This window comes from Phyllobates terribilis, unplaced genomic scaffold (assembly GCF_046119375.1).
Source record: "Phyllobates terribilis strain yellow unplaced genomic scaffold, ASM4611937v1 Scaffold_12__6_contigs__length_324123572, whole genome shotgun sequence".
Classification (NCBI taxonomy): Eukaryota; Metazoa; Chordata; class Amphibia; order Anura; family Dendrobatidae; genus Phyllobates; species Phyllobates terribilis.
In genome coordinates this window covers 12,512,400-12,521,777 of record NW_027362772.1, presented here as the reverse complement: position 1 = coordinate 12,521,777, position 9,378 = coordinate 12,512,400, and the positions used below count along the sequence as shown (strand labels likewise).

Below are 9,378 nucleotides of genomic sequence, written 5' to 3'. Positions count from 1 at the left end.
TAACACATCTGCATCTCTGGCTGCTATTGGCATAAAAGGGGACAAAATTATGGTGTGGCCCCCATGCTCCCCTGACCTCAACCCCATTGAGAACCTCTGGAGCATCATAAAAAGGAGTGTCTATGATGGCGGGAGGCAGTTCACATCTAAGCAACAGCTCTGGGACAGTATTCTGTCCTCATGCAAAACAATTGAAGCAGAAACCATCCAAAACCTGACAAATTCAATGGACGAGAGAGTTCAGAAGCTCCTTTCGAACAAGGGGTCCTATGTGCAAATGTAACATCACCTGTGGGGTCCAATTTTTGGTGTTACCTCGTGCAAAAGTGAGAAATTGTTGGCTAAAGCGAGTTTTTCTTTTTTTTAAAAATGAACTTTTTCATTATGAAGATTTAATGTTATCAAATTCTGTGTCGTACCTGTGGGTTCAAAATGTTCACTATACCCCTGGATAAACTTCTTGAGGGGCGTAGTTTCCAAAATGGGGTCACTTGTGAGGGTTTTCCAATGTAGTTTCCAAACCCAACATCGTGTCTGCTCTCGATTTCAGACAATTTTGTGTTCAGAAAGTCAAACGGTGCTCTTTCCATTCCGAGCCCTGGCGTGCGCCCAAACAGTGGTTTTCCCCCACTTATGGGGTATGGGCATACTCAGGAGAAATGACACAAAAATTGTTGGGGTCCATTATCTCTTATTACCCTTGTGAAAATTAAAAAAAAATGGAGTCTGAAGTAAAATTTTTATGAAAAAAAGTTAAATGTTAATTTTTTCCTTCCACGTTGCTTCAGTTTGCGAGAAGCACATGAAAGGTTAATAAAAATATTGAATGTGGTTTTGAGCACCTTGAGGGGAGCAGTTTTTAGAATGGTGTCACTTTTGGATATTTTCTGTCATATAGGTCCCTCATAGTCACTTCAAATAAAAAAAAAAATGGTTTTGTAAATTTTGTTTGAAAAATGAGAAATCGCTGGTCACATGCTAACCCTTATAACTTCCTAACAAAAAAAAGTTCTTTCAGATATTGTGCTGATGGAAAGTAGACATGTGGGAAATGTTATGTCACACAAAATAGTTAATAAATAGCTCTCTGACTTATGGGCATAAATATTACAATTTTTCATCTGCAAAATTTTTACCAAATTTCCATTTTTTTCACAAATAAACACAAGTGATATCGAAGAAATTTACCACTATCATGAAGTACAATATGTCACGAAAAAACAGTCTCAGAATCAGGGGGATCCGTTGAAGCGTTCCAGAGTAATTACCTCATAAAGTGACAGTGGTCAGAATTATAAAAATTGGCCAGGTCATTAAGAACAATATTGGCTCCGTCACTAAGGGGTTAAAAACGCATTGTATACGGATGCAGGCGAGAAAAAGATCGCACACTCGCATGACAATCATCTGACTTTTCAGGATGAACATCGGAGCGATTTATAATCTACTGATGTGAACGGACCCTTATCCGGACTCTGAATATAGTCTATCAAGGGCGCCCTCCCTGGAAGGGGTTAAACAGACGAGATTTCGGCATTTTAGCTCCTGGTATGGAGTGGATAGCACAATCATATGCCGCCATATAGTAGACGTCCGGGAACTGGTGATAATCACCTCGTGTCGTCCCACGTTACATCCTCACATAAAACTGTAGAAAAGGCGGCGCGGGGTAATTGTGCCAGAAGTGAGGGGCAAATAATGGCGGAAATGTCCCTGACTGCGGAGACGTCGCCATGTAGCGTCTTCACCCCGGATATCACTACAGGAGCCGCGCAGTTCACACTGTGCATCCACTGAGGCCCCACTGAGACCACACGGCTCCGCTCCGTACACCTCGTACACGCGCGGCTCCGCTCCGTACACCTCGTACACGCGCGGCTCCGCTCCGTACACCTCGTACACGCGCGGCTCCGCTCCGTACACCTCGTACACGCGCGGCTCCGCTCCGTACACCTCGTACACGCGCGGCTCCGCTCCGTACACCTCGTACACGCGCGGCTCCGCTCCGTACACCTCGTACACGCGCGGCTCCGCTCCGTACACCTCGTACACGCGCGGCTCCGCTCCGTACACCTCGTACACGCGCGGCTCAGCTCCGTACACCTCGTACACGCGCGGCTCCGCTCCGTCCACCTCGTACACGCGCGGCTCCGCTCCGTCCACCTCGTACACGCGCGGCTCCGCTCCGTACACCTCGTACACGCGCGGCTCCGCTCCGTACACCTCGTACACGCGCGGCTCCGCTCCGTACACCTCGTACACGCGCGGCTCCGCTCCGTACACCTTGTACACACAGGGCTATGCTCCGTACACCTCGTACACGCGCGGCTCCGTACACCTTGTACACACAGGGCTATGCTCCGTACGCCTCGTACACGCGGGGCTGCGCTCCGTACACCTCGTACACGCGCGGCTCCGCTCCGTACACCTCGTACACGCGCGGCTCCGCTCCGTACACCTCGTACACGCGCGGCTCAGCTCCGTACACCTCGTACACGCGCGGCTCTGCTCCGTACACCTCGTACACGCGCGGCTCCGCTCCGTACACCTCGTACACGCGCGGCTCTGCTCCGTACACCTCGTACACGCGCGGCTCCGCTCCGTACACCTCGTACACGCGCGGCTCCGCTCCGTACACCTCGTACACGCGCGGCTCTGCTCCGTACACGCGCGGCTCCGCTCCGTACACCTCGTACACGCGCGGCTCTGCTCCGTACACCTCGTACACGCGTGGCTCCGCTCCGTACACCTCGTACACACACGGCTCCGCTCCGTACACCTCGTCACACGCGGCTCTGCTACATCCACACTGTAAACCCCTCCTGACCCCACACATAAACTTCAGCTCATCCAGCACCATGACAACCAGCACAGCAGAGTCCTGCATCCACTGAGGCCCCTGATCATGTGACCCCTGACTCCTCCCCTCCTGTGACCTCATCACAGGTCCTGTGCGCACACAACAGCCATATATGTGGTGGCGGCTCTGCAGGTGGAGGTATGTGGAGACCCCATTACTGGGTGCAGGGGGCATTAACCCCTTCAGCACGGAGGCTCTTTTGGGGTCTTGTGTTGCCCCTTTATAAGAATCATAAGGTTTCTGTCCTGTTTCCTGTAATAGATACATACGACCCAACTATGGAGACAGGAAGGGAGGAAACGTATTGTTCTCAGAGTACAGGACCCCCCACAGTGTAATGCCCCCATTATGCCCCTTATACAGGATGTATGATGCCCCCCACACACTGTAATGCCCCATTATGCCCCTTATGCTGTATGTATGATGCCCCCACACAGTGTAATGCCCCCATTATGCCCCTTATGCAGGATGTATGATGCCCACCACACAGTGTAATGCCCCCATTATGCCCCTTATGCAGGATGTATGATGCCCCCACACAGTGTAATGCCCCCTTTATGCCCCTTATGCAGAATGTATGATGCCCCCACACAGTGTAATGCCCCCATTATGCCCCTTATGCAGGATGTATGATGCCCCCACAGTGTAATGCCCCCTTTATGCCCCTTATGCAGAATGTATGATGCCCCCACACAGTGTAATGCCCCCATTATGCCCCTTATGCAGGATGTATGATGCCCCCACACAGTGTAATGCCCCCTTTATGCCCCTTATGCAGAATGTATGATTCCCCCACACAGTGTAATGCCCACATTATGCCCCTTATGCAGTATGTATGATGCCCCCATTATGCTTCTTATACAGTATGTATGATGCCCCCACACAGCGTAATGCCCCCATTATGCCCCTTATGCAGTATGTATGATGCTCCTGACGCGCCCCTGGGCCTGTGTCGCGCTGCGTTGCGCACGCGGGAGCTTACCCGGAGCCGGATCTCTTGAGGGTTGTAGTCTCGTGGCGGTGACCCGGTCCGTGCCCAGGGAGTCAAACTGAGCGGCGATGTAACAGCGGTAGATGCAGGACGACTACGCCACCCGTTGAATGCAGCTATGGAGCTGCCGCTGCAGGACAGTCCGCTGAGGCCGGTGGATGGATGGTGCAGCGTAGATGGTATAACCCCCAACGGGAGGGGTATGGCCTCAGGGCAGCAGATGTGGATGATGGGGGTAGCAGGAACCACTCAGAGACGGTGCGGTGTAATTCAGGGTCTTTACTGGTAACAACGATAGACCCTCCCGGAGTACTTGCTAGTGAACGGGGCCTGGTCAGTCCTTGAGCAGATGGGATCTCCCCTGGCCAGGCGGAGTTGTAGGCCTCCCAAACTGACTGTACTCTTCTGGCTACCTTGCTAGAAGCGGATATAAGTAGCCCACGTCCCTGAGTGTACCGTGTGGTGCTCACCCGTATGGCCGGTGACTCGGGGCCTTCTAATGGCTTCCGCTCCACGATGGCGGTGCTGGTCCCACGCGTGTGACCGTGCCTTCGGGTTTCTGGGCCTGAGGACCTGAAATCCCCTGCCGGTCGGCTTCTGCTGCTGGGTAAGAGTTAGTCCCCACAGCCTCGGACGCCGGGTCCGGTAAGAAAGCTTCTCAGTCAGGGCGAGCTCTGCAGCTGCCAGCCCCTGACTCGTAGTAATATTGCTCCCAATGAGCTTCTGCTGTTTCTTCCTATGCTGCTTCTCTGTCTCTACTCTCCTTGACTGCTCACCCTGCTTCAGCCCCGGGTTTATATAGGGGAAGTTCTTCCCCTCCCAAGACTGGGCAGGAGGTGTGGCATGCACAGGATCCCTGACCAAAGGACCTCCCACCTGCTCTCAGACGTAATATCTCTATCACTGTGGCAACCAGACCCCTGGGGTGTCACATTCCCCCCTAGTGAAATTTAGTACTCCGGGACTAAACATATTTTTTAGAAAAACATAACAAGGTATAACAATAACAATACAATAAGAAAAACACATAAGATGGTTGCGGCGTGTCCGCAACCGGGTGCAGTCTTTGAAGAAAGCAAGGTGTCCATTTCACCAAAACAGGGAGACGTAACCAGGTAGGGGTCTGTCCTACCCCGAGTCCTTAACAGTCTCTAGTCCATCCTGGGTTACGCTCCAACTATGTACAAGGATTCCCGGTAAATCCACCAAGGACTCCTAAAAATAACTAGAAACACAAAATTATACACAAGCAACAATACACAGATAAACATAAATAAAACAATTTATACACTTCAAATCCTCCAGCGTGCGGGTAACTGGCCTCTAGTGGCCCTAGTGGACCTACGGAGCTGACTGTCTGGCCCTGAACTACAGGGTGTAGGAGCTGTCAAGGGTAAACTGGGCAGCTGTCTACCGGCTCTTTGTCTCACTAGGGGTACGGCAGGCTCACTATAAGCAGAGGGTTGATCCTCCTGTTCTGCTTGTGTGGAGTCTTCTGCCTCCTGGACCGGCTGTTCTTCCAGCTCTACCTGTTGCTCCGTAGGTGCTTGGGATGCTGGTTGGAGGAAGGTGAGTACGGGTACCACAACTGCACCATTGACTTGAGTCCAAGACCGAGGGAAGTCCCCGAGCACAGTACTAACCATATCTTCCCTTTCCTCTACGGGTCGATGGTCTTCTTGTTCCTCTTCAGGGTTCCTCAGTTGTTCGGGACACTTCTTCAGGTGGTCCCGGGATACAATAGCTGTGGTTTCCCCTCCGTCTTTACTGATGGTACAAACCTTCGGGTTCTCGTGGCTTGAGGGCAGTACGGTGTACGGGTCCTTTTCCCACTGGTCGTCCAACTTGTGGAGCCGTCTCTTCCTCTTCAAGACCTGCTCTCCGGGTACCAGGGGAACAGCGGGAGCATACTGGTTGTAAGTTTTCTCTTGTCTTTCCCTAGCCTGACAGAGACTTCGCTCCACGCTCTCCTGTACTCTCCGGTACTGCTGCTGCCTCTCTGTGTCCCAGTCTGCTTCTGGTGAAGTGTCCTCGGGTGTCAGGACTCCCATTTCCAGGTCAACAGGTAACTTACCAGGTCTTGCCCTCATTAGGTAAGCCGGGGTACAGTTGGTGGAACCTACCGGGATGTGGTTGTATAGGTCCACCAGATCGGGCAACTTCTCAGGCCACAGACTGCGTTCTTCCAGGGGCAACGTTTTTAGAAGATCCATTACCACCTGGTTCATTTTCTCACAAAGTCCATTAGTTTGCGGATGGTAGGGTGTCGTCCTTATCTTCCGGCAGCCATACAGATTGCAGAATTCCTGGAAGACCTCCGCTTCAAAGGCAGGTCCCTGGTCCGTCAGCACTTGGTCCGGGTACCCGTGTGGACGGCAAAAGTGCTGCTGGAAGGCTCTAGCTGCTGTTTGAGCCGTTAAGTCCTTGACGGGGACGACAACCAGAAACCGGGAGTAATGATCCACGATGGTTAACGCGTAGACGTAGCCACTTCTGCTTGGGGTCAGTTTTACATGATCCAAGGCTACCAGTTCCAACGGTTGCCGGGTGACGATGGACTGCAGGGGAGTCTTCTGGCTGGCACGGTCCTTCCTTCTCAGGTTGCACGGGCCACAGTCTCTGCACCACTTCTCGATGGTTCCCCTCATGCCTACCCAGTGGAACCGCTCGCGCAGCAGGAACCCCAGCTTCTTCCACCCGAAGTGTCCAGCTCCGTCGTGGTATGCCTCCATCACCATGGCTGCGTCTCTTCGTGGCACCACTACTTGCCAGAGTAATTCATGCGTCCGGGAGTTAACCATTCTGCGGCACAACTTCCCTTTGTAAAGGAACAGTCGACTCTTCTCTGCCCATAGTTGTTTGGCTTCCTCCGGAGCGTCTGGTTCAAGGCGAGCCTCCGGCCGAGTCAGCATCTCCTTCACCAGTCGGACGGCAGGGTCGCTGTCTTGCGTTTCCGCCCAGTTGTAGTGGGGTAAGGGGTTCAACGTAGCAGCCTGCTTACTCCTTACCCGGTGGGAATACTGGATAGTCCCATGACGGTGGAACGCAGGGAGTTCAACTTCTTCCAGTCCCTCCGGATCTTCTCCTCCGTCCGGCAGGTTGGGCATCCTGGACAGGGCGTCCGCGTTGGTATTGGAGCGTCCTGCCCGGTATTTGATTGTGAACTCGTAGTTGGACAGACGGGCCATCCACCTCTGCTCCAGGGCACCAAGTCTTGCCGTGTCCAGGTGTGTCAACGGGTTGTTATCCGTGTACACGGTGAACCGGGAAGAAGCGAGGTAATGCTTAAAGCGCTCGGTGACTGCCCATACTACGGCCAGGAACTCTAACTTAAATGAGCTGTAATTCTCGGGGTTCCTTTCGGTGGGTCGCAGTTTTCGGCTGGCGTAGGCGATTACTCGTTCCTTCCCCTGCTGGATCTGGGACAGTACGGCTCCTAGCCCGATGTTACTGGCGTCGGTGTAGAGGATAAAGGGCTGGCTATAATCCGGGTACGCCAGGATTTCGTCCCCCGTGAGGGCCATCTTCAGCTGGCGGAAGGACTCTTCTTCCAGCTCCTCCCATTTGAAGGGCGGCTTCTGGTTCTTGGCCTTCCGGGACTGGCCTATCAGGAGGTCCTGCATAGGTGCTGCCTTTTTGGTGAAACCGGGAATAAACCTTCGGTAGTAGCCTACCAACCCGAGGAACTGCCGCACTTCTTTTACGCTGGAGGGGCTTGGCCATTCCTTAATTGCGGTGATCTTATCAGGGTCGGGAGCCACTCCGTCAGCGCTCACCACGTGTCCCAGGTACTGCACCTTTGGTTTCAGGAGGTGACACTTGGAGGGTTTCACCTTTAGGCCGTAACTTGCCAGAGCTTCGAACACTTCCGCCAGGTGTTTCAGGTGGTCCTCATACGTCTTGGAATATACGATGACATCGTCCAGGTACAACAGGACCGTCTCGAAGTTTCTGTGGCCCAGACAACACTCCATTAGTCGTTGGAAGGTTCCCGGTGCGTTGCAGAGTCCGAACGGCATGCAGGTGAACTCGCTAAGTCCCATCGGGGTGGTGAATGCGGTCTTCTCCCGGTCCGCCTCTGCTACAGGAACCTGCCAGTACCCGCTAGTGAGATCCAAGGTAGAGAAGAAGTTAGCAGATCTTAAAGCAGCCAATGACTCCTCTATCCTTGGTAAGGGGTACGCATCCTTGTGTGTGATACGATTGATTTTCCGGTAATCTACACACATCCTCATGGTGTTGTCTTTCTTTCGGACTAAGACTAGTGGAGCTGCCCAGGGGCTACAGCTATCCCTGATCACCCCAGCCTCCTTCATGTCTCTAAGCATCCCCTTGGCGTGTTGGTAGTGTGCAGGGGGTACGGGTCGATACCTCTCTTTTATAGGAGGATGATCTCCCGTGGGGATGTGGTGTTCTACCCCCTTGACTCGCCCGAAGTCTAACGGGTGTTTACTAAACACTCTCTCGTACTCTTGAACCACCCGATAGACTCCCTGTTTCTGATGTGAGGGAGTGGAGTCAGTACCCAAATGTAGTTGCTGACACCAGTCCTCCTTTGTTTTCTTTGAGCCGTTACCTTCCTCCGGGTGAGATGGAGGCAAGGGTTCCACAGATTGTATAGCATTTTGGTTAATGGTATATAATTTGGCTAGCGTGGCATACCGGGGCAGGTACACTTCCCTCTTCCCGATATTGATTATGCGAACGGGCACCCTCCCATGGCGTACATTAACCACCCCCCGTGCTGTCAAGATGGTGGGCCTACTGTCTGAGTAAACTGGTTCTACCATTGCCTGGTAATCTCTACCTCTCAGACCAATAGCTGCCCGGCACCAAATCATCATTTCACTTTTTGGGGGCATGGCAATAGGAAAAGGGTCACACATTCTTACGCTACCAATCTCACCGCCGGAGAGTTCCACCTGTTGCCGTCGCATCAGTGCCCGGATCTCTTTCTGGAGCACCCGCTGCTCGCCGGAACTGGCGTTCTTGGCAACCTGCTGTAGAAGGAAAATCACCTCTGCAAGACAATTTTCAATTACATTAGTTCCTAGAGTTATTTTTGGGTGACTCTCATGTTTGTCAATATCTACAATGATCAGTCCCTGTGCTGCCAGTTCGACTCTACCGATTTTGATGGTCACCTCTTTAAATCCGATCTGTGGCACGGGCTGGCCATTGCTGGCGATGATACTCAAGTCGTCGTCAGGGTAGCGGGTAATATCCGAGTCATTCCAGTACTGCTTAAAGAGCACGTACGGGATGGTGGTGACCTGTGACCCGGTGTCCAGTAGGGCACTCATGGGAATGCCATCCAGTACCACAGGCAAGACTGGACGTCCTCCCACATATCTGTCGCGCCAGTTCGATGGGCCTGGTGATCTTTTTCCTGGGGGTTGGCCCTCTACCCCAGGTTGTGCCCGTTTAAAGAACAGTACCTTGCCATATGTCCAGGTTGATTGCAGCGGCGGCAGATGGGTCGTCCGTCTTCGCTGTATCGGTCACTGGGTCTTCCTCTGGCCGGTGG

At 52.8% G+C, this 9,378-nt stretch overlaps 1 protein-coding gene across 5 annotated transcripts in view; it reads left to right on the top strand.

Annotated features, from left to right (window-relative positions):
* The first annotated feature begins 2,916 nt into the window (after positions 1 to 2,916).
* The window catches only part of LOC141171901 (uncharacterized), a 54,648-nt gene continuing 48,186 nt past the window's right edge, over positions 2,917 to 9,378 (top strand). For 2 of the 5 annotated variants that reach the window (XM_073655539.1, XM_073655537.1), the window contains exon 1: positions 2,917 to 2,998. The gene's annotated coding sequence lies outside the window, so the exon portion shown is untranslated. The remainder of the gene's footprint in view (positions 2,999 to 9,378) is intronic. The other 3 variants (XM_073655538.1, XM_073655540.1, XM_073655541.1) reach the window with 3 other exon arrangements.